The sequence below is a fragment of the Bos grunniens genome, chromosome 16, assembly GCF_055505025.1.
Source record: "Bos grunniens cultivar Pamir isolate PY7600 chromosome 16, Bosgru_T2T1.0, whole genome shotgun sequence".
NCBI lineage: Eukaryota > Metazoa > Chordata > Mammalia > Artiodactyla > Bovidae > Bos > Bos grunniens.
The window spans coordinates 61,277,567-61,301,006 of NC_141180.1; the positions used below are offsets into that span (position 1 = coordinate 61,277,567).

Consider the following 23,440-nt stretch of genomic DNA (forward strand, 5'->3'; position numbering starts at 1 on the left):
AAAATCCCATGGACGGAGGAGCCTGTTGGGCTGCAGTCCATGGGGTCGCTAAGAGTCGGACACGACTGAGCAACTTCACTTTGACTTTTCACTTTCATGCATTGGAGAAGGAACTGGCAACCCACTCCATTGTTCTTGCCTGGAGAATCCCAGGGACAGGGGAGCCCGGTGGGCTGCTGTCTATGGGGTTGCACAGAGTCGGACACGACTGAAGCAACTTAGCAGCAGCAGCAGCAGTAGTAACCATCTAGGTGCTTGCCCCCCACCCGCCTCTTCCCCACCCCAGTCACTGGTTTCCCTGGTAACTATGAGCCAATTGGAAGTCAATTCCCCCTATCAGTGGTAGACTCCTCCCCCTCAATAGCGTCAGCCATCAGTGTTGTTGCTGGGCCCTTTGGTTTCAGCCCTGTAAGATTCCCCATCGGATAAACCACTGGTGTCTCTCCCTGTTTTCTGGCTCTTTGGACTCTCGGCTGGACAACTACAACATTAGCAGCCTGTAGGGTGCAGCGTAGCAGGTAGTAAATAAGAGGGAGGAAATAATCTGAAACGATTTGTATGCCATGCTCAAGCGTCTTTGTTTTTGTAGGCAATCTGGAAGAAGCCAAGACCTTCAAGATGGGAAACAATGTAGCCAAACTACAGTACTCTGAAATGGTGATGAGCTCCAGTGCCTGGACCTGAATCCCAGCTCTGCTGCTTCTTAGGTATGTAAACATAGGCAAGTTTCTTCTCACTTGCCTTTCATCTATAAAATAGAGGTAATACAGGCAAAGTGCTAATGTGAGATGTAAATATATTAAGCAGGTATAATTCTTAGAATGGTGTTTGGCATAGTCTTGGCCCTTAATCAAATGTTACTTCATTTTCTAGTACAAGAGTTAAGTGTTAGTTACTCCATCGTGTCCAACTCTCTGCAACCCCATGAACTGTATGTAGTCCACCAGGTTCCGCTTTCCATGGAATACTCCAGGCAAGATTACTGGAGTGGGTTGCCATTTCCTTTTTCAGGGGATCTTCCTGACCCAGTGTTCGAATCCAGGTCTCCTGCATCACAGGCAGATTCTTCACCATCCCAGTCACCAGGGAAGCCCATTTTCTAGTAGGCATTTTATGAATAAAAAGCTTACTCTGGCAACAATGTTCAGATACTGAGTTACAAACAGTCATAAAGTGGTATGATTGAAGAAAAGTCTGAATAATGAAGTGAGGAGTAAGAAGAGATTTTTGGAGACGTTTCTTAGGTAGAATCAAAGGGCTGTATTGATCAATGTGATGTGAAGAATGAGGAAAAGTGAAAAGGTGTTGGCTCAAAGATTTCTGCTTTTACACAGTAGGTACTTAGGTTGTTTAGCAGGGAGCAGGAATATGGGGGTTGAGAGCTATATGGGGGGGTGGAGGATACATTTTATTTTAGACATGGTAAGTTTAAAGTGACTTCAAAAGGCAAGAAGTTTAGAAAATAGTTTAGAAGGCATGCTAAAAGAAAGGGAATAGGTGAAAAAGTCTTAAAATGATTCTTAAGCACCCTTGATCAGAATCATCTGGTGTTCTTGTTAGACATGTGAATCCATCAGTTCAATTCAGCCATGTCTCAGCCATGTCTGACTCTTTGCCACCCCATGGACTGCAGCACACCAGGCTTCCCTGTCCATCACCAACTCCCGGAGCTTGCTCAAACTCATGTCCATCGACTTGGTGTTGCCATCCACCATCTCATCTTCTGTCATCCCCTTCTCCTCCTGTGTGTGTGAATCCACAGGTCCCTTTCAAATCCCACTGATAATACCTAGCTAGCAGGACTTAGGGAATTGCCTTTTAAGAATTCTTCCTAGGTGATACTTATGCATATAAGAATCTTTGGTTTCTGGAAAACCTGTAAGTCTCCAATTCTGGCTGTGCATTAGAAGCATCTTGGGAACTTAAAAAAATGGTGATGCCTAGGCTTCACCCCCAAGAAACTTTAACTTCATTGGTCTCAGGTAGGGCTACAGCTTCAGCCTGTTTAAAAATGACCCCTCAGGTGATTGTAATTTGCAGCTTAGTGCTAAGAAAAGTGCCCCAGGTGATTCTTATTTGGAACTGCAAACAAAAAGGGCAAAGAATACTTGAAGGCTGTAGGAAGAACCTGAAAATCCAAAAAGGATTTCTATAGAAGACAGAAATGAAGTTATCTGGAAGTCAGGTGAGGAATGATTTTTTAAAAAGTAGGAATAGGTAACATTAACAAGCTTAGTAGATATTGACAGAAACAGGACTGAAAATAAGCTAGTGCACTTGACCGAAGGGAGAGAAGTGATTTAGGGAGGGTGTCTTCAGTAGAGCGGCATAGACACAAGAACAAGAGAAAGGCTATGGCCGTGGAGACAGAGAACAGGTTCTGCTTTCACCACGTTTGAAGAGATAGAACATCTTACAGCAAGAGCAAAATTACTATTCTCTTCATATGTATTATATATAAATGAATGAAGAAAAAAACCCAAATACATATGAATGAAAAACATTTAGAATCCTTTAGTTCAAAAAAATCACCAGAGGAGATGTTGAAGCCCTAATCTTAAAGTATGTTTCAAGGAGCAACATCTGGAAGGAGAAGAAATTGAGAGTTTTAGATGTAGAATTAAGAGACAGTTCTCTTCTTGGGAATGAGAGGTAAGGATGAAAGGGATCGTCTGCAAGGATGCGAGCATGTTTATCATGTGCTGTGAAGAGGAACTGGGGGATTTTGGAGGGCTTGAGGGAGTGTGGATTGATATCATGGGGAGGGGAATGCAAAATGAATGTAAATCCTGTGAGCTGAATTGAAGTTAAGAAAAATAAATACATTTCTTACACACCTCAACTACAGAGTTTGAAGGTTCTAGAATGCACTTCCTGCATTTCTGCTTGATGGGCTCTCAGACCCTGATTAGCACAAGAATAAGGGGGGCTGGGTGAAAACTGTCATTCCCAAACTACCAGACAGTGTTCGAGAGCGCTACTGAACTAGTGATGGTGCCTGCAAACTGTATAGCCAGGAGTTTTCTGCAGCAACAGTTAGCAGTTTATACATGGGAAACAGAAGGCTACGTCTGAGTGAGGACAGGCAGGATAGGGCGGAAAAAAAGTAACGAAGTTAGAGCATTGTTAAGGTGTTTGAGGTAATGAGTCTGAGGTATAGGCAGGATTATGTGGTGGAGAGGCCAGCCTGGGATAGTGAAGGATGACAATACAGGAATTAATCGTGTTCATGAACTCCTGCTGTTGGCTTAATAGAAATGAAGGAATGAGAAAGAAAGGAAGGAAGCTTACAGACAGTAAGTAGGATTTCTTAGATTTCAGAAGGGGGAGGATCTTGGTGACCACAGTGCCCTGGTGTAGTGTATTGCTGATTGGAGCAGATTCATAGCTAAGTGGGATGAAAAATAAGAGACGGCATGCCTGGATTCTTGGTGAACTTGTACAGGGACTGGGGTTGTGAGACAGGCCTGATGAATTTGATTAAGTCTGGGGGTGAAGCCCAGGTTTGTAGCCTCCAAAGAGAGGCTGACTTGTATTGGAATTCGAACTCAGTTACTACCTGAGTATTTTTGGGCACGTTATTTCTGTGAGCCTCAACTTTTTCATTTATAAAAATATAGATAAGTTATCTCCTAGTGGTTTTATTTCTAGGATAAATAAAGTGCTTAGTAAAGGTGCTGCTGCTGCTGCTAAGTTGCTTCAGTCGTGTCCGACTCTGTGTGACCCCAGAGACGGCAGCCCACCAGGCTTCCCCATCCCTGGGATTCTCCAGGCAAGAACACTGGAGTGGGTTGCCATTTCCTTCTCCAATGCATGAAAGTGAAAAGTGAAAGTGAAGTCGCTCAGTCGTGTCCAACTCTTCATGACGCCGTGGACTGCAGCCTATCAGGCTCCTCCGTCCATGGGATTTTCCAGGCAAGAGTACTGGAGTGGGGTGCTATTGCCTTCTCTGAGTAAAGGATCTAGTACTTAAAAATGCCCAGGAGACATTAATTCTCTAGTTTCTGCCCAGCTCCCCTTATTCTTGTGCTAATCAGGGTCTGAGAGGCCATCAAGCAGAAACGTAGGAAGTGCATTCATTCTAGTACCTTCAAACTCTGTAGTTGAGGTGTGTAAGAAATGTATTTATTTTTGGTAACTTCAATTCAGCTCATAGTTTTCTTCAAAATTGCAACTAAGTTTTTGTGGAGCGTCCCTAGGAAGGAGACAGTGACCTGAAGTATTTGGCCCACTGAGAAGGCTAGCACTCAGTTTCTTCCTTGGCTCTTGATGAAGCATGTTGCCATGGCGACATCATCTTTTCCCTCAGTCAGTGCAATACTGTGGGCTTATGGGAGACAGCCATTGCAGGACACAGGTGGTATCTATGAGGTTGTTTCTGGTCCCGCCCTGCCTAAACTCACTGTTGCCTTTCTTTCTTGGGGAGCTCTCTACCGCTTTGTGATACCTCTCCCCAGGAGCAAGGCATATAATTATGCTCTCAGATTCCATAAAATGATCTTAGGAAGTTCTGACTTAGCAAAGGACCCACCCCGCTATTCAGTTTTCTGATATTTAAACTATTGTGGCTTTTTTCCCTTCCTTCCCCAGGTACCTCCACTCCTTCATAGCCTGTGTCCAAAGTTGCTTAGGTTGGGGAGCATTCTGGAAAGACTGACAGGGAACCCTGATATTTACAATTCTCAGTGTCCCTCCCCATAAACGTCTTCTGACTCTTCACTCTCTTACAGGTTTTTTCTTATTGTTCAGTTGCTAAGTCATGTCTGACTCGGTGATCCCATGGACTGTATCCTGCCAGGCTTCTCTGTCCATGGAATCCTCCAGGTAAGAATACTGAAACGGGTTGCCATTGCCTATGTCTCCTGCATTGCAGGTGGAGTCTTTACTGCTGAGCCATCAGGAAGCCCCTTAAGGGCTCTGTGTGTTGTGTGCTGAGTCCCTTTTAGTTTGTTAGTTCAGTTGCTCAGTTGTGTCCTACTCAGTCCAGTGTCCAGACCCCATGGACTGCAGAACGCCAGGCCTGCCTCTCCATCACCAACTCCTGGAGCTTGCTCAAACTCATGTCTGTCAACAGTGATGCCATCCAACCATCTCATCCTCTGTTATCCCCTTCTCTTCCTGCCTTCAGTCTTTCCCAGCATCAGGGACTAAGTCGCTTTAGTCGTGTCCAACTCTTTGGAACCCTATGGACTGTAGCCTGCCAGGCTCCTCTGTCCATGGGATTCTCCAGGCAAGAACACTGGAGTGGTTGCCATTTCTTCTTAAGGGCTTTAGGCATTTTCAAATTAAAATCATGAAGCGAGCTCTCTTACCCCTGCCCATTTTCTTCCCTATCTTAACTGCCCCTCTTTGCCCCCCAAGACAATGAGCAAACAGGTTGGCTACTTGGGAAGGAGGGAATGTGAGGCAAAGTATTATTCTACAGAATTTAATCAATATTTTAGAAGGGTCAATCCTGTGCTTATATCCTGTAAACTGTTCTTCTGATGTCAGTGTACTCACATCTCTTATCTAACACAAGCCAGAAAAAAATTAGGGATAAATTCTGGACCAGATCAGTGTGTCATTTTGTAACTATGTAAGAATTGAGTTGTAACTCCCAAAGAGAGAAAAACCCTCGGAAGTAGTTTAAATAGCAGTATATTTTGCATTGTTTCCACACTGAACAGAAGACTTCTACATCTTGAATAGTGAATACACTTTTGGAGAAATTGTATAATATGGCAGAGTGTATGCTGTAGATACAAGTCTCAGTAAGCATGCTCATTGTTCATTGTAAAAGTTCTTTATCCTTGTTTACCTTACAGTAGATGTTTCTCATTTTTATCAGTAAATAGCCTGATAGAATATAACTGACACAAATTGCTTAAGAACAGATGATACAATTCTTTTAAAATGTTCACAACTTTGTTAGCCTAATTACCCAGAAGCTCTTTATTACTTATCTCTTTTATATGTATATGTCTATATCTGTCAATCCCAATCTCCCAGTTTATCAGTCCCTACTTACCCATGAGTAATTGTAAGTTTGTTTTCTATTTTTTTTCTGCTTTTTTTTTTTTGCTTTTGTTTTGTAAATAAGTTCATTTATACCATTTTTTTAAAGATTTCACGTATAAGTGATAATCATACGATATTTGTTTTTCTCTGACTTAATTCACTCAGTGTGACAGTCTCTAAGTCCATCCATGTCGCTGCAAATGACATTGTGTTTCGCTATGGCTGAGTGATATTCTGTTGTGTAAAGGTACCACATCTTTATTCATTCCTCCGTTGATGGGCATTTAGCTCGCTTCCATGACATGGCTATTGTAAATAGTGCGACAGTGAACACTGGGGTGCATGTGTCTTTTTGAATTATATTTTTCTCTGGGTATGTTTCTAGTAGTGTGTTTGCTGGGTCTTACAGTAGTTCTATTTTCAGTTTTTTAAGGCACCTCCATGCTGCTATCCATAGTGGCTCGACCAATTTACATTCCCACCGACAATGTAGGAGGATTCTCTTTTCTCTACACCCTCTCCAGCATTTATTTGTAAATTTTTTTTGATGCTGGCTGTTTTGACTAGTGTAATGTGATACTTCAATGTTGTTTTGATTTGTATTTCTTTAATAATTAGTGATATTGAGCATCTTTTGACATGCTTTTTAGCCATCTATATGTCATAATTAGAGAAATGTCTAGTTAGATCTTCTGCCCACTTTGATTGGGCTGGCTTTTTTTTTTTTTGATACTGAGTTTCATGAGCTGTTCATATATTTTGGAGATGAATCTCATGTTGGTTTCACTTTGATAGCAAATATTTTCTCCCATTCTGAAGGTTGTCTCTTTGTTTATGCTTTCCATTACTACACAAAAGCTTTTAAGTAGATTCCATTTGTTTATTTTTGTTTTTATTTTCATTACTCTAGGAGGTGGATTAAAAAATATCTTGCTGCAATTTATGTCAAACAGTCTTCTGCCTACATTTTTCTTGAAGAGTTTTATAGCATGCAGTCTTGCATTTAGGTCTTTAATCCATTTTTAGTTTATTTTTGTGTATGGTGTTAGGAAGTGTTCTCATTTCACTCTTTTACATGGAGCTGTCCAGTTTTCCCAGCACCGCTTATTGAAGAGACTTTTTTCTCCATTGTATATTCTTGCCTCCATTGTCATAGATTAATTAATCACAATGGCACCCCACTCCAGTACTCTTGCCTGGAAAATCCCATGGACGGAGGAGCCTGGTGGGCTGCAGTCCATGGGGTCACTGAGGGTCGGACACGACTGAGCGACTTCACTTTCACCTTTCACTTTCATGCATTGGAGAAGGAAATGGCAACCCACTCCAGTGTTCTTGCCTGGAGAGTCCCAGGGATGGGGGAGCCTGGTGGGCTGCTGTCCATGGGGTCGCACAGAGTCAGACACGACTGAAGTGATTTAGCAGCAGCAGCAGCATGGATTTATATCTTGGCTTTCTGTCCTGTTGTTGTTGTTCAATCTCTAAGTCATGTCTGACTTTTTGACCCCATGGTGATGCCACTCAACCATCTCCTCTTCTGTCAGCCCCTTGTCTTCCTGCCCTCAATCTTACCTAATGTTAGAATCTTTTCCAATGAGTCAACTCTTTCCATCAGGAGGTACCATTGATCTATATTTCTGTTTTGTGACAATACCATACTGTATTGATTACTGTAGCTTTGTAATATAGTCTCGAGTTACAGAGCCTAATTTCTCCAGCTCTGTTTTTCTTAAGACTGTTTACCAAAAGTTTGCCCAAGTAGAAACTGCAGAAAGATAGTTTAAAATAGACAATTTCTGTCTGATGTACAATTTCTGCTATAAAAAACTGCATATTCAGAACTCATAAAACATCTGAAGAAAACTCAGCACTTGAAAGAGTAAAAAGTTTCTAACAGTTTGTACTACAAAAATATGACTTCAGAATAAATACAAATGATATCCACAGAGTAAAACTCAGGAAATTTGAACAGATTAAATTCAGCAAAATTAAACTTTTGAAATATAAAGCTTAAAATCTTATTGGATTAGCCCAATAGTCATAGCCAAAAAGACCATTCATAAACTAGAAGATGAGCAAAGAATTACCCAGATGTAGCATAATAGATGAAGAGAAATAAGTATAAAATATGTGAGATAAATACATTAGGTTTAATTTATCTAATAAAATGTAGAGATTATAGAAGAGAAAATATCCAAAATACAAACAGGAGGTAATTTCTAAAATGAATTAAGAGTTTTCAAACTGAAACAGTTAACTATATCAGGCAATAAAAATTCTAAAGAGGACACCACGTCTAGAGTCAACACAGGGAATCTGCAGAGAAAAAATTGTAGAATTCCAAAGGTGGGAGTGAGGGAAACCTCATTAGCTACATGAGCATGATAATTACTTTGATATTAGTTTGATAGTAGATTTGATATCCAGTAAAACCGGATGCAAGAGGGCAGTAGATCAAGATCCAAGTTCTTCGGACCAATAACTTGAAATCTAGGATCTATCCCAAATCAGAAGTATCATTCAAATGTGAGAATGAGAAAGTAACTTTCAACTATGTAAGACTCAGACATTTGACCTTTATAGACACTCTAGTAAAAATGCTTCTTCAGCAAGAAGAAAATAAATGTAGGAGGTAGAAATGCAATCCAAGAAGCAGCATTGGGAGATGATAGTGAAATTCATGGATACATCCAGGTAAATGTTGATTCTTAATTTAAAATAAAATTCCAAATGGTATCCAAATGACAGATGAGAAGAGAGAGAGAAGTGGAAGTAAAACTGTACTGACATTCTTGGTGTCTTTAGGGAAAAGTTAGAAATTCTGACTACATGTTTAAAGAACAATAATGTGAAGGTAAAATATCGGATGATAATCATAAGAATATGAATGAAATATGTAATTTTTCACTAGTGAGGTAAGAAAAGTAGATTAGGAAACTTGTTCAAATCATATAAAGGCAGAAACAGGCAATGCTGCATAGTTTTATTGTATGAATATTAAAACAATGTATTGTTTTCCATTCCACTGATAATGCACATTTGATAGTTTCCATTTTTTAGCTGTTATGAAGGTGCTGCTGTGAAAATTCAAATGCTTATTAGTATTTGTTTTTTTGGTAAACATATGTTATACACATGTTTGTTGAGTGTAAACCTTAAGATGGAACTGCAGTATCTAAGATTTACAACTGCATCAAATATTTCTGTATACTTGGTATTTCTTGCCTTAAATTTTATCCATTTTTGTAGAGGTGCCTTGTTATTGCGTTTAATTCTCTGGTCATGGAGGGGCTGAGCATGAAATTATGTTTTTTCCTAAGTCTATTGACTTAGAGAATCTTGTTCAAGTAGTTTGGCCATTTTTTCTGAGTATCTCTCATTGATTTGCAGGTGTTTCTATATACTTTGGATAAGAATTGTTTATCAACTATTGCAAATGTTTTGTTCCTGTTTGTAACTTGTCTTTCTAATCTCTCAGTGATATATTAACATTAGAAATTTTTGTTTATATAAAGATATTTTCTTTCATATTATAAGTTGACCCAGAATCTTTCAAGAAAAAACACAAACCAAAAATAACAGAAAATCTTTACTTCTCTAAAGTAAATTATTTTCATAAATGAAATATCTATATTTGATTGTGTTTCCAGGCTCTATTGTGTTTCCTTTGGTGTATTTATTTTCACCCACACCACACTATCTTATTACAGATTTATTATACCTTAGTGTCTAGTAGCAGAGAAAGCAATGGCACCCCACTCCAATATTCTTGCCTGGAAAATCCCATGGACGGAGGAGCCTGGAAGGCTGCAGTCCATGGGGTCGTTAAGAGTCAGGCACGACTGAGTGACTTCACTTTCACTTTTCACTTTCATGCATTGGAGAAGGAAATGGCAACCCACTCCAGTGTTCTTGCCTGGAGAGTCCCAGGGATGGGGGAGCCTGGTGGGCTGCCGTCTCTGGGGTCGCACAGAGTCAGACACGACTGAAGTGACTTTGCAGCAGCAGCAGCAGTAGTATCTAGTAATGTTCTCTGTTCTTTAGGCCTTCTCCAACTTGTTACTTCTTTAACTGTTCTTTTTCATAATTGTCTTGATTATTCCTTGTCCTTTCAGTTTCATATAAATTTTATACTTACATCAATTTATAATTAACTCTGCTAGGATTTTGATAGGGATTATGTTGGATTTGTTCTTCAATTTGTAGAGAATTGATATCTGTGTAATATTGAGTTTTTCAGTTTGTGAATATGGTCTAGCTCTCAATTTATTTAACTTATTTTACTTATTAAAATAAAATTTCATGCACTTCTTTGTCTTTCATTAAAGTTGTTTAAGCTACTCTAATGATAATTCTTGAATTTTAATTTCATGATGTTATATAAACTATAATGGATTTTATGTTTTATATCCAGTCACTTTGCTAAATTAACTCATTTAATAGTTTGTAGATTCTTTTGAATTTTCCACAACTCATCAATATCTTGAACGCTGATATTTCTCAGTTACTCATATTTATACCATTTATTTCTTTCATTTACTTTATTGCACTGGCCTGGAGTTTGAGTTTAATGATGAATAGAAATGGCAACAATGAAAGTTTATATGTTATTAAGTAGATATCTGCTATAGTGCTTTCTGGAGGAGTTGATATGCTTAATGCATGCAGAAATTCTCTTCTACTTCTAGCTGAGTTTTTCTTTAAGAATGAATATTAAAATTTTATCAAGTGATTTTTTTTCTGTGTCTATGATCGCATAGGGTTTCTCTTTTATAAAGTTAGTGTAGCATATTATATTGATTACTTATCAGATGGTAAATTAAATTTGCAATTTAAAAATAAATTCAACTTGATTCTGATGTTTTGTACTTCATATGTACTTTACAGTATGTATGCTAACAGTTTTTCAGTTTTCTGCACTTCAGGGGAGAGATTGGTATGCAGAATTCCATTTTTTTTTTTTTTTTTTTGTATCCTTGCAGCTTTTAGCCTCATAAAAACTATTTGGAAAATGTTCTTTCTTTCTTTAGCCTCTGGAAGAATTTATGTAATAACTATAATATATCTTAAGTATTTGGAAGAGTTTCCCGGTAAAATCATCTGTGTATGGAAAGTTATTTTTGGAAATATTTCCAGCTACAGAGTTCTATATTAAAGAATACTATATATTCTTTAATATATGCAAAAATATCAGCTTTTTGATAAAATTTCTTTTTCTAAGAATTCTCTCAGGTTACTTCCCAAATTTACTGGCATAAAGTTATTAATAATGTCACTTTACTTTCCTTTTGGTATCTGTGGTTTTGACAGGTTATCTACTTGATATTGGCAAATTCTGCTTCTTTCATTTTCCTCTTGATCCATTAATTATCAATTTTATTGATCTTTTCCAAGAAATGGTTTGGTTTTCTTGGTTTTTCTCTATTCTGCAGTATTCTTTGTGTAGATTTATACCCACTGATTATTTATTTTTCTCTTGGGGGTTTTGGATTCAATTTATTTTCTTCCTTTGCTTGAGATTAATTAGTTGACTTTCAATCTTAACATATATGCATTTAGGCTCTTCATTTCCCTTTAAGATTTCTGTTTTCTTGCCATTATTGTTAAGCTCAAGATATTTTGTAATATCCATGTTGTGATTGATCTTTGATATATGAATTATATAGAAACATGTTATTTCATTTCAAAACACTTAGGGATTTTCTGAATATCTTTGTTGATTTATATCTTAATTTTACTGTAGTCTGTTGAATATGAATTTACTTGAATTTATAGAAACTTGAGAGTTGCTTCATGGCCAAACACATGAAAAACTTTGGTAAATATTCTATGTGTATTTGAAAATATTTAACATGATTGACCATACTGTTCTCTAAATGTTGAAGAGGTCAAGTTTATTCATTTTGCTAAAAATGTCTTTTTAATTGTTATTGATCTAAGACAGGTGGGGTAAAGTCCTTTGTTTATGATTATGCATTTACCTATTTCCCCCATTAATTCTGTCAAATATATATATATATACACACACACACACACACACAGTTGGAAATTGAACTACAAATGTGTACATTTATGATTTATTGTGTTCTTGTTAATTGACCTTTTTAGTGTCATATATATATGCCTCTTTATTCCTAAAAATTCTTCTTAAAGTGTACATTTTCTGAAATTTTATTATAACTACCATAAATTCTTTTAGTCGGTGTTTGCTGGTGTATCTTTGCCCACCCTTTTATCGTCTTACCAAAATATCCTGTAAGCAGCACAGAAGCTTATAATCATAGTCTTTTCATATCACGATATAATCTGTTAAATGTTTGTGTACTTACAGATACTTCTTGTGGTTTGTTTTATATTTCCCTATTTGTTTTATGTTCCTTTTTTTCTGTCTTGCCCTCTTTGGGTTAATTGTTTTAAATTTTTTCATTATTCCATTTTTCTCTCTACTAGCTGATAGTTATACTTTTTTCTATTCTTTTTGTAGTCACACAACAAATGATAATATGAATGCTTAATTTCACAGTTAAATATAAATTAATATTTTTCAGTTAGACAGTAATAAGCTTTTTAACTTCATTTGTTCCAGGCGAATTTTTGTTTTATTTTTGTCATTAAATTAATTAACTTTATTCAATTTAAATGTAATAAAATATTACTTCTGTTTTATACACTAGGTATGTAAATATTTATATTTACACATACATATGATGTTATGTTTCTTTACATTCTATCTTGTGTTTCGTATCCACCCCCACTTCCCAAGTTCATTTTCCTTCTAACCAAAGGATTTCTTTAATTCTCCTTTAAGTGAAGATTTACTGGAAAAAAATTATCTCAATTTTTGTTCATTAGGAAATATGTTGACTTCATCCCTGATCTGAAGATTAGTTTTGATGGTTTTAGAATTCTACATTGTCATTTATATTCCTTCAAAGATGATATTGAGTTGTCATCTAGCTTCCATTGTTTCTGTTGAGACATCAGCTTGCACTTTACTTTTTTTTTCCCCAAGATAATTGAAAAGATGGGTTTAAAGATAATATAAGAGCATAGGCTTAAGACGGGAGTGTCCAAACTCACTGAGGCCATGAAGGACCAACTACAGAGAAGGTGCCGCGTGTGTGTCATCTCTCCACTCCCAGAGGCAAATGCCATAGGCTTTATTTTTCAAGATTCTGTCCTGACAAGAACGATCTAAGCTTACATGTTAACAGAGATACCATACAATGTTGACTTTTTAAAAAGTTCATTTTGAATTTCTGAGCCTGTTTCAAATTCATCTTATGTGTTTTCCTCTTGACTGTTTTGGTTTCTCTTTTTCCTTCTGCTTGCCAGTCTTCTACATCCCATGTCCCTTACATTGGCATTTTCAGGAGCTCCCAAGGCTACTGAGTTTCATTACAGTACTGGTTGGTGTATGTTCTTCCAGAATCTGAAGCTGCAGCGTGGAGTGTGGCTCTCCAGCATAATGGTTGACTGCCCAGCTATGAGCTGCATTATAGATTTGGCTTGTTTACTCATTTAACAGATCATTGATTACTAGGTGTGTAATTGGAGAAGATGTAAACATGCATAGTGTCCCTCCTCTTTGAGCTGCTGAGGAGCTAGTTTCAGAGTCAGTCTTCAAGTGACTGTCCTCTAGTCCACTGTCTTTCCCCCAGTAGTAAATGTCTTGTTGGGCATTTGCCCACATAACTCATTTCTCTAGAATTCTCGCCTGCTTTTGATGGATCATTTGCAGGTTATATTCTAGTTCTATTTCAGTTCTGTTGGCCAGTTCTGTAGCTGCCTGACAAAGAGCCCCTTCTTTGTGGTCAGAGTCTTGTCCAGTTAGGTTACTCTCTATTACATTCTCCCTGCAAGTTGCAATTCAAATAGAGATATTTACCCAAGTAGAAGGAATTTTAATACTCCTATAGTGGTACTTTAGGTTAAAATTGTAGTTGATTTATTTGCTCCTACACGAAGTGACTCCCTTACTGCCAGTAACTTCAATCTTATCAAGTACTTATTCAAAACTATGCTTTACTTCTCATTTTTTCCCCCATCTTCAAGGATTTTTCTCTGATGATCCTTCTGAATGTGCTTTGTTAACATGGTTCTAGAACAATAGAATTGATGGCATTTGAACATACTATTGCCAAAAGGGGCTGCTTATGTCAATCTCAAACTAAGGACTTTATATTGTCACCTAAAATAAGATCTTTAATTTTTTTAAAAGCAAAAGGCCAATTCTTAATTTCAGGAATTTTCGTAAAATTGATATCTGTATATCAGTTAGTGTAGCACAGTGCCTGATAGACTGAAGATGCTCAGTATCACTTAAATTGCTTTTGTGGTGGTGGTTTAGTCCCTAAGTCATGTTCAACTCTTGTAACCCTATGAACTATTGCCTGCCAGGCTTCTCTGTCCATGAGATTTCCCAGGCAAGAATACTGGAGTGGACTGCCATTTCCTTCTCCAGGCAGTCTTCCTGACCCAGGGATCAAACTCGTGTTTCCTGGTCTCCTAAATTGCAGGTGAATATATTTTTTTTTAACCAGTGATTCCCAAATTGCCTTAAGGATAAATTTAAAAAATATAAGAAAAAGTTTAATACTAAAATGTTCTGATATCATTGCTTTGAATGACAATGTGGCATTGGGTAAGAGCTTAAATGGAGGTATATTTGAGTCCCGTATTTCTTTCTAAATATTGTTCGTCTGTAATAAATTAATTAGTATCCATATCTCAGCATCCTGATATGTCAAATAGTATTCATTAGTGCTGGAGGGTTTTGTGTAGGTTAGATGAGATAGTATTTTACAACATGATGATGAATACAATGTAAATTCAGTTAGCATTTGTAGTATTGTTAGTATTGTTACTATTACAGACAGATTGCTCACACACTCATGATCCTTAATTCCTTTCTTCTTGGACCATTTGATTTAGCATATGTGTGAAAGTACATACTTTACATATATGTACAATATGTAATTTTACATATATGCAAATAAAATGTAATCAAATATGTTCATGGGTATAGAATGAGGTAGAAATCATGCTGGTCTGGTCATCAGGTGATCTGGGTTTTGGTTTAAACCCTAACAATATTGAGTCCCATCAGAGTTGAGTCTCACATCGCCTCCCTCAAAGGCAATTTCCTTTTCAGTAAAATGTCTTGTTTCTCAAACTGTCCGTTTTAGTTTTACTGATAATGATGGTGTTTGGATATGTTTTAGAAACTGCTTTGCAAATGTATTTTGCTCAAATTTTATCATCCTCTTCATTTTTTAAACTCTTGCTCTTCTCCTCTTTAAAGTCTTTGGCTTCTAAGAATTATATTAATAAACCACATAAGTAAATTACATGAAGAGTTACAGAGACCTTTGAGGAAAGTTTACTGATCCAGCAGATTCCCTTTTATTTCCCCTAAATTAAGACAAAATAGCCTTCAACCGTATACTGTTGGCTTTTTCTCCTAAGCAAAATGGTTTTTCTTCCCATCATCATAACTTTTACATCCTCCATTTCACTCTAAATGTAGTGCACATTTTTTTCCCCCACTCTTGGGAATGTTTTAGGGGTTGTTCAGCTGGGTTGAGTTTCTAAGACCAGATATACCACCCTCTCTGCTTAGTAAACTGTGCCCTGAATCCTGCTGTGTCTTCGTGTTTCCTCCCTCAAAACAATGACACTTTCTCAAAAGCATATTGAAACTCCACACCCATGGGTTTCAGGCAATCTAGGGCTTTCCCACATGGTAAAAGGGGGGCCCACATCATCTTGAGGAGCGTGGCGCTTTGCAGAAACTTGAGCCTTAATTATTGCTGATCGTCTGCTGGCTGGGGCTCCATGCTGTGCTCTGCTTGCCTGCCGTCCTTCCCCCACATTGTATCATTTTCTTTTTCAGACCCACACCCACCCATTTGTCCTGTTCACCAGCCATTAAACGGCCTGCTGCTACCTGTCCCGTACTGCCTGGCAGCTGTTATATCCCTGCCAGACTCAGCTCTCGAAAGTCACTCTTAAATTCACCTGCCAGGCTCAGTCTGGGCCCTTGCCCAGCCTGAGGAGAAGGAATGGACAGCGGTTAGATGGCCTGCCACACGCTATCAGTGGTATCAAGTTCCCCGCATGTCTTGGTGCAACCTGAAATACCCACACCAAGCTTTTATGCCTTGAACAAATGTGATTCCTGGGCCATCTGAGGGTTTGCATAATTTAAGAAGTATAAGAACATGTGTTCAACAATTTTGATCAAGGCAATAGATTGAGAACAGCTAGGACCTAGATACAGAATAAAAAACCAAGGCTCCCGAAGTTATTTATAATACCCTTGTTAATGCTTTGAACGTTCTCAGAGAAATCTGGAAATCCGATACAATCTACTTTAGAGCTCTGAATTGTATTTATACATTTCTACAGGAAATATGTGTCTCATAAATGTAGGACAATCTTATTCTAAACTAGATGTCCTCACTTATGCTGTTCCTGTCACTTAAAAGGCTCATTGTGTTCTCCTCTGTCTATAAAACTGTCAACTCTCAAGGCACAATTGAATACCCCAGCCTATCACAAAACCTCTGAGTTCAATCTTTGTAAAAAAATAAAATAAAAAATGATGGTTACTGGGTCTAATCCAGATAGTCTGAGTTTTGCCATTTGCCCATCAAGTGACTTAAGCCTGGATTCTCATTTGTTCACTTTTATTTTAGAAGTAGTAGTTTCTCTGTGCAATTTGTAGGTTTGTTAATAAAGATCAAAAGATAATCTAAAAAAAGTGATAATGACAGGAAAAATTATGGTAGTATTTTCTAAAAATGTGCTTATTCTCTGTCTTTGGATATACAATTACAGAAGAACTCAGTAGGTATAAATTGAAAAAAAAAATATAAGGAGAGCTAACAGTGAAAACCCAGTCTATTGTTTCTACATTTAGGGCTTGCCTTATGGCTCAGCTGGTAAAGAATCCGCCTGCATTGTGGAGACCTGGGTTCGATCCCTGGGTTGGGAAGGTCCCCTAGAGAAGGGAATGACAACCCACTCCAGTATTCTGGCCTGGAGAATTCCATGGACTATATAGTCCATGGAGTTGCAAAGAGTGGGACACAACTGAGCGACTTCAGCTTTCACTTTTTCTCTACATTTAATTTGCCAACAATGGTAGGAGGTAGAAGACATTCCCATGCTACAGGTAAGGAAGTTGAAGCCAAAAGCGGTTACGTAACCTGTCCAAGAACACGCAGTGAAAACAGGTGATGGAGCCAGGGTTCCAACCCAGGCTGTCTCTGCCACTTGCATCCTTACCCACTAACTGGTCCTACCTGTCCCAGTGCTTCAGGTGATGATGGATGTGTGGTCCATTCATTTAATCTTTTTTTTTGAATATTTGGAGAAGGCAATGGCAACCCACTCCAGTACTCTTGCCTGGAAAATCCCATGGACGGAGGAGCCTGGTGGGCTGCGGTCCATGGGGTTGCTAGGAGTCGGACACAACTGAGTGACTTCACTTTCACTTTTCACTTTCATGCATTGGAGAAGGCAATGGCAACCCACTCCAGTGTTCTTGCCTGGAGAATCCCAGGGATGGAGGAGCCTGGTGGGCTGCCGTCTATGGGGTTGCAGAGTCTGACACGACTGAAGCGACTTAGCAGCAGTAGCAGCAAGATATACTGTGTCCCACCACAGCTTCTCTGCATCTTGTGGGGATAGGGCTGGCATCACCAGCAAGGCGTGGTTCTTTGCTCATCTTCTCAGTCACTGCTTCTTTTGATTATGAAACATCTTCCATTGTGGTCTCCCAAGTCCAGGGCTCACATTCCTCAGGGCAGGTCTCTGGCTACTTGGACGGGTAGTGCTGTCATATGAGTTATCTCCTCATGACTTGTTTTATTCTTGACACTGAGAGGCTCTGACAGTCTATCATTCTCTAGGAAGCAAATATTCCACTATGAGGATTCTAGGTCTGGCCCTGAAGATCAAACCATTCCAAGAAGTCAACTTTCATTGAGCCCCTGGGTGAAACTCTAACTCACTCCAAGGAAGGAGGGTTCCCTTAAATGGATTATTGGCATTGTCCTAGAATTAATATGTGATTTAGTCTGTTTGGGGAAAAAAGGTGATTTAATTGACTCTGAATTTTGAGCATTGCAAGGGACTGTATTGGTTCTGAAAACTACAAAAGAAAGTAGGTGGGAATTTTCAAGAATAGGAAGCATTTTGCTGAACTTTTTCACAATGTTGAATCTGATTGGTGTAGAGTATACATACTTCATGCTTGTAGAAAATGGTCCAAATTTTAACAGTAGAGGCATAATGAAGAGTTGATGGTGGGATGCAGATGAAGTCTTCAATTTTGTCTCTCCATATTGCTTAAAATTTTTTTTAAACAGTGTTCATATATTACTTGTGTGATTTTAAAAAAGAGAGAAAATGTATGGGGTGGAGGAGAGGGAAAAAGTCAGTTTTTCCTCTCCTTGTTAAATCTGCTTCAAACATATGTCAGGGCATATCCATCTGATTGGGTCCACTTGAGCCTGGCCATATCTAATTCCAGATTGGTTTTTGACTTAACCTGTTTTCTGTTTCAGGAGCAATCTGCTAATGATCGCAGCCATGGTCCTCTCTATCCATCTTATTGTACCAACTTACCAGCTCAGTCATTTACTTTTTAAACATTTTTTTATTGGAGTATAGTTGCTTTACAATGTTGTGTTAATTACTACTGTACAACAAAGTGAATCAGCTATACGTATAACATGTCTCCTCTTTTGTGGATTTCCATCCCATTTGGGTCACCACAGAGCATTGAGTAGAGTTCCCTGTGCTATTCAGTAGGTTCTCATTAGTTATTTATTTTACACATAGTATCAATCGTATATATTAGCATATGTCAATCCCAATTTCCCATTTCATCCCACCTTTCTCCCCTTGGTGTCCATGCGCTTGTTCTCTTTGTCTGTGTCTCTATTTCTGCTTTGCAAATAAGACCTTCTGTGCCATTTGCTAGATTTCATATATGTGTATTAATATAAAATATTTGTTTTTCTTTTCGTGACTTTGTGTGACAGTTTCTAGGTCCATCCACATCTTTGCAAATTTCACAATTTTGTTCCTTTTTCTGGCGGAGTGATATTCCATTGTTTGGGTTGCTTCTATGTCCTGGCTGTTGTAAATAGGGCTGCCATAAGCACTGGGATGCATGTACCTTTTGGAATTATGGTCCAACTCAGTCATTTACTTGCAATATCTCTCTTGATCTCTTGGCCTCTCTACCACATACCTTCCTTACGTGTACATTTTCTGAATTTTAAATTTGCCAGCCACACCCTAGCCTGGCCTGCCACCCTATTTGATTTATAATCTTGGTTTAGTCCTTCAGGTTGACAGGACCACAGCCCAGGCCACAGTCTATGGGTGATACCCCTGTGTCCTTGTCACACTCGGCACTGGTGTCACTAAACAGAAGGACTGATGCTGAGGCTGAAGCTGCAGTACCTTGGCCACCTGATGAGAAGAACTGACTCATTGGAAAAGACTCTGATGCTGGGAAAGATTGGAAGGCGGGAGGAGTAGGGGATGACAGAGGATGAGATGGTTGGATGGCATCACTGACTCGATGGACATGAGTTTGGGTAAACTCCAGGAGTTGGTGATGGACAGGCATGCTGCAGTCCATGGGGTTACAAAGAGTGGGACACGACTGAGCGACTGAACTGAACTTACACACTATAAGTAGGACACACCGGTCAAAAACATTGCACTTACAGATTCCTATTTGACATTTACTCTTTATAATTTGAAAGCACAAATTGTTTCTATATTGAAAAAACTAATTCAGTCTTTATGTAATAGCTAGTGTTTTCAATCATGGAAGGAAAAATATGATAAAAATAAAGAACATGAAATAAAAAGAAAACCAACATAGTTTGAACGCTTCTCCTGTTGGACATGTTAATTTTTCAAGAGGCAAAAAACAAACACCATGAGCCCTTCCACACTTCAATTTCCACATTTGTGAAATGAAGTAAGAACACTTAACTCCTAGAGTTATAGTAAAGATATGATGGCTATATGTGTGTGTGTGTGTATGTATAAATGCTCAATTGTGTATAAATCATGTGCATAGTCCCTGCTATATATGAGACATTCACATATGGCACCTATTGTGATGACTATTATGACTTTAAATAATCTTAATTATCTAAGAACTAGCCATCTGAATTTTCAAATATGAAAAAGGGCAAGGATGTAATTAAAAAAAAAACAACAACAATGACAGATGCTAGGAGTTCTCATCTACCACAAACTGTTGAAAAGATAAAAAAGCCAGAATTAGAATATTATGCTCAATGAATGCATTGGGCTTGCCCATTGTAACCTGTGGTTGGACAGTTAGTTAGATAACTGTGTCAACAGTCAACTTGTATCACAGAAAGCCGCAAAGCATGGGAAACAAAAAGGCAGAATAAATAAAAATATGGAAAAGATCAACAAATAGCAGAATTTGTCATCATAGGAAAATGTCAATGACTTATTGATGTTTTTAATAAACATTTTTTTTTATAACATTGAATGGTTTCTAGTTTTCAGGCATTACCAGAAATATCTACTGTGAATACACAGAGTAAGCTCCCTGGTGCATAATGTTGAGGCTTTCTAATGAATGTATATGTGTGAATATGCTGTTTCCTAGGATATACATAGTTTCAACTTTTAAAAATATGCATCAATTTTATATATTTAGAGTTCCTTTTGATACATGTCCTCCATAACAATTGGCATTGTCCTAATTTAAAATTTGTGTGATGTAGCATGTGTAAAATAAAATCTCATTGTGATTTTAATTTGCTTTTCCCTAATACTGATGCAGTCCAACGCTTTCTGGAAGTTTATGGGTCCCTCATGTTTGCCATTCTGTGAAATCCTTGTTTATATCATCTGTCTTTTTTTCTATAAAGAAATGAATATTTGTGTCTGGATTCACAGAAATCACTTAAGCATTCTGTGTATTAATTCTTTTCTCCTATTTGTGTGACATGTCTCTCATGTTGTGGCTTAGGTTTTCAATTTGTGGGGATGTTTGATGAACAGAAGTCCTTGATTTTAATGTAATCCCATTTATTTATCTTTTATGTTTTGCACTTGTGTCCAGCTCAAGAAATATGTTCACATCTTAAGGCGGTTAAAGCATCTTCTTTAATTTCAAATGATTTTCAAGTTTTGCTCCTTAACATTTAAGTCTCAATCTATCTGGAAGTAACTTTTGTATATAGTGAGAAGTAGGGATCCAGTCTCATTTTATCAGTATTTTCCAATACAGGGAATTAATTTTCCTTGCAAAATTTACTAACTAGTTCACCCTTTTCTTAGTGATGTGTTAGTCACTCAGTCATGTCTGACTCTTTGCCAGCCCATAGACTATAATCCGCCAGGCTCCATCCATGGAGCTCTCCAGGCAAAAATACTGGATTGGGTGGCCATTCCCTTCTTCAGGGGATCTTCCAGACCCAGGGGTTGAACGTGAGACTCCTGCACTGCAAGCATTGCAGGCAGATTCTTTACTATCTGAGCCACCAAAGAAGCCCTTTTAGTGATATACAGGAACAAAATAAGTATATACATATGTCTATACATATGTGTGAATCATTTCCTATGATTTTTGATGTTTCTATTGGATTCCCCCAACCCCCCACCGATCTCTGCACTAAGGTTCCACACTCCTAATTTACGTGGCCCTGGCGAAGGAAATGGCAACCCACTCCAGTGTTTTTGCCTGGAGAATCCCAGGGAAGGTGGAGCCTGATGGTCTGTCGTCTTTGGGGTCGCACAGAGTCAGACACGACTGAAGCGACTTAGCAGCAGCAGCAGCAAGAACATCTTGGTGTCTGTTAGCGAAGTCACTCCCTTACCTTATTCTATGTCTGTAATGCCTTGAATACTGTCAATTATTTGCTGTTTTTTAATATGCTTTGAAATAAACTTGTCAAGTTCATGAATAACTCTGTTGTGATTTTCATAGGAATTGCATTGGATTAATAGATGACTATATGAAAACTTCATCCTTGTGTTAGTCTTTGAATCCCAAAACATAATATCTCTATTTTCAGTTTCTTAAATGTTACCAATAAACTTGATTTTTTTCATAGCAGTAATGCATTTTTTAAATGTGTTCCCAAGTACTCTACAATATGGATAGCATCTTTTAGTTATGTTTTTTAATTTGTTTATTTCATTCTCTAACTGGTATAGAGAAGTGCAATTGATTTTTGCTTATTGATTTTGCATCACTTGTATTAAACTAAATTATCCTGTAGTAACAACTCTAAAATTTCAAAAAATTCCTTTAAACAATAAGGGTTTATTTTTCACACATGCTTTGTGTCTGGCAAGCAAACTCTGATCTATGTCTTTCCAGCCAGGGCAAGAGGTTGACAGAGCAGCCACTAGCTGGATGTGGCAAAATGGGAGGGAGAGAGCAATTGCTTACTGGTCCCTATAGCTTCCTCCTGGCAGTGGCTCATATTTCTCAGCAAAAGCAAGTCATGTGACCATTTCCAAGGAGTTAAAAGTAGTATGTGCCTAGAGAGAAGAGTTCTAAAATTGATGAATAGCATTAATCATATTTACATCTTCTCTCTAGAATCCTGGTTAAAATTTGTCATTAGGTTTTGTTATCTACTGAAATAAATGACATTTGATAATCATTTGCAGTGTTTATCCTTTAGTTTATATTTTACCTATTTTAATGCATTGGCTAGTTGAATGTTGACTAGCAGCAGTAATAAGTAGGTGTTCCTTCTCTACTGATCTTAACAAAAGTGCTAATTATCATACTTATTATTTATAATGTTTTTGTACATGAACTGTCAAGTTATAGAAGTTTTCTTCTTTTATGAAGAATTTTGGTCCTAAAGAAATAAATTCATAAAGGATTTTGGTCCTCAATAAATAACATGAATTTTTAAACTATTTTAATGGTGAAGTAATATATATTTTAACATTCAAACCAATTTTACAATTCTGGAACAAACCCAACTTTGTCAGGAGATTTATTCTTTTTAAATATTTCTGAATTCAGTTTGCTTATGCTTTATTCAGAATTTTTTTGCATTATGTATATGAGTGTGACTGGTCTTTAATTTTTCTTTCATATTCTCCTGTCTGTTTTATAATCTCCCTCTTTCTCTAACTCCCTGCCTTCTGTCTTTCTCACACACATTCTATTTTGGTTATAGCTACCTCATACAATAAATTGGGAAATATTCTTATTTCAATGGTAAGAATGTTTGTAAAAACTGGAATTATAGTTTCCCATATGTGTGGCATAACTGATTTGCACAACTGCCGGAGCCTACTGTTTTCCTTTTGGGAAGAAATTTAACTATAGACTGTATTAGAACTATTCATGTTGAAAAATAAAAGCAAAACTTTATTCTTTTTTATTGAAGCATAA

General features: G+C 37.7%; 1 protein-coding gene across 11 annotated transcripts in view; it reads left to right on the forward strand.

Moving 5' to 3' along the window:
- Positions 1 to 271: 271 nt before the first annotated feature.
- USH2A (usherin) overlaps positions 272 to 23,440 on the forward strand; it is a 300,571-nt gene continuing 277,402 nt past the window's right edge. The window contains exons 1-5 of one of the 11 annotated variants that reach the window (XR_015143629.1): positions 335 to 518; positions 590 to 707; positions 4,731 to 4,824; positions 14,401 to 14,519; positions 15,896 to 15,972. The gene's annotated coding sequence lies outside the window, so the exon portion shown is untranslated. Of the gene's footprint in view, positions 519 to 589; positions 708 to 2,319; positions 2,653 to 4,730; positions 4,825 to 14,400; positions 14,520 to 15,895; positions 15,973 to 19,358; positions 21,987 to 23,440 lie in introns of those variants that run through there. The other 10 variants (XR_015143628.1, XR_015143630.1, XR_015143632.1 and 7 more) reach the window with 10 other exon arrangements.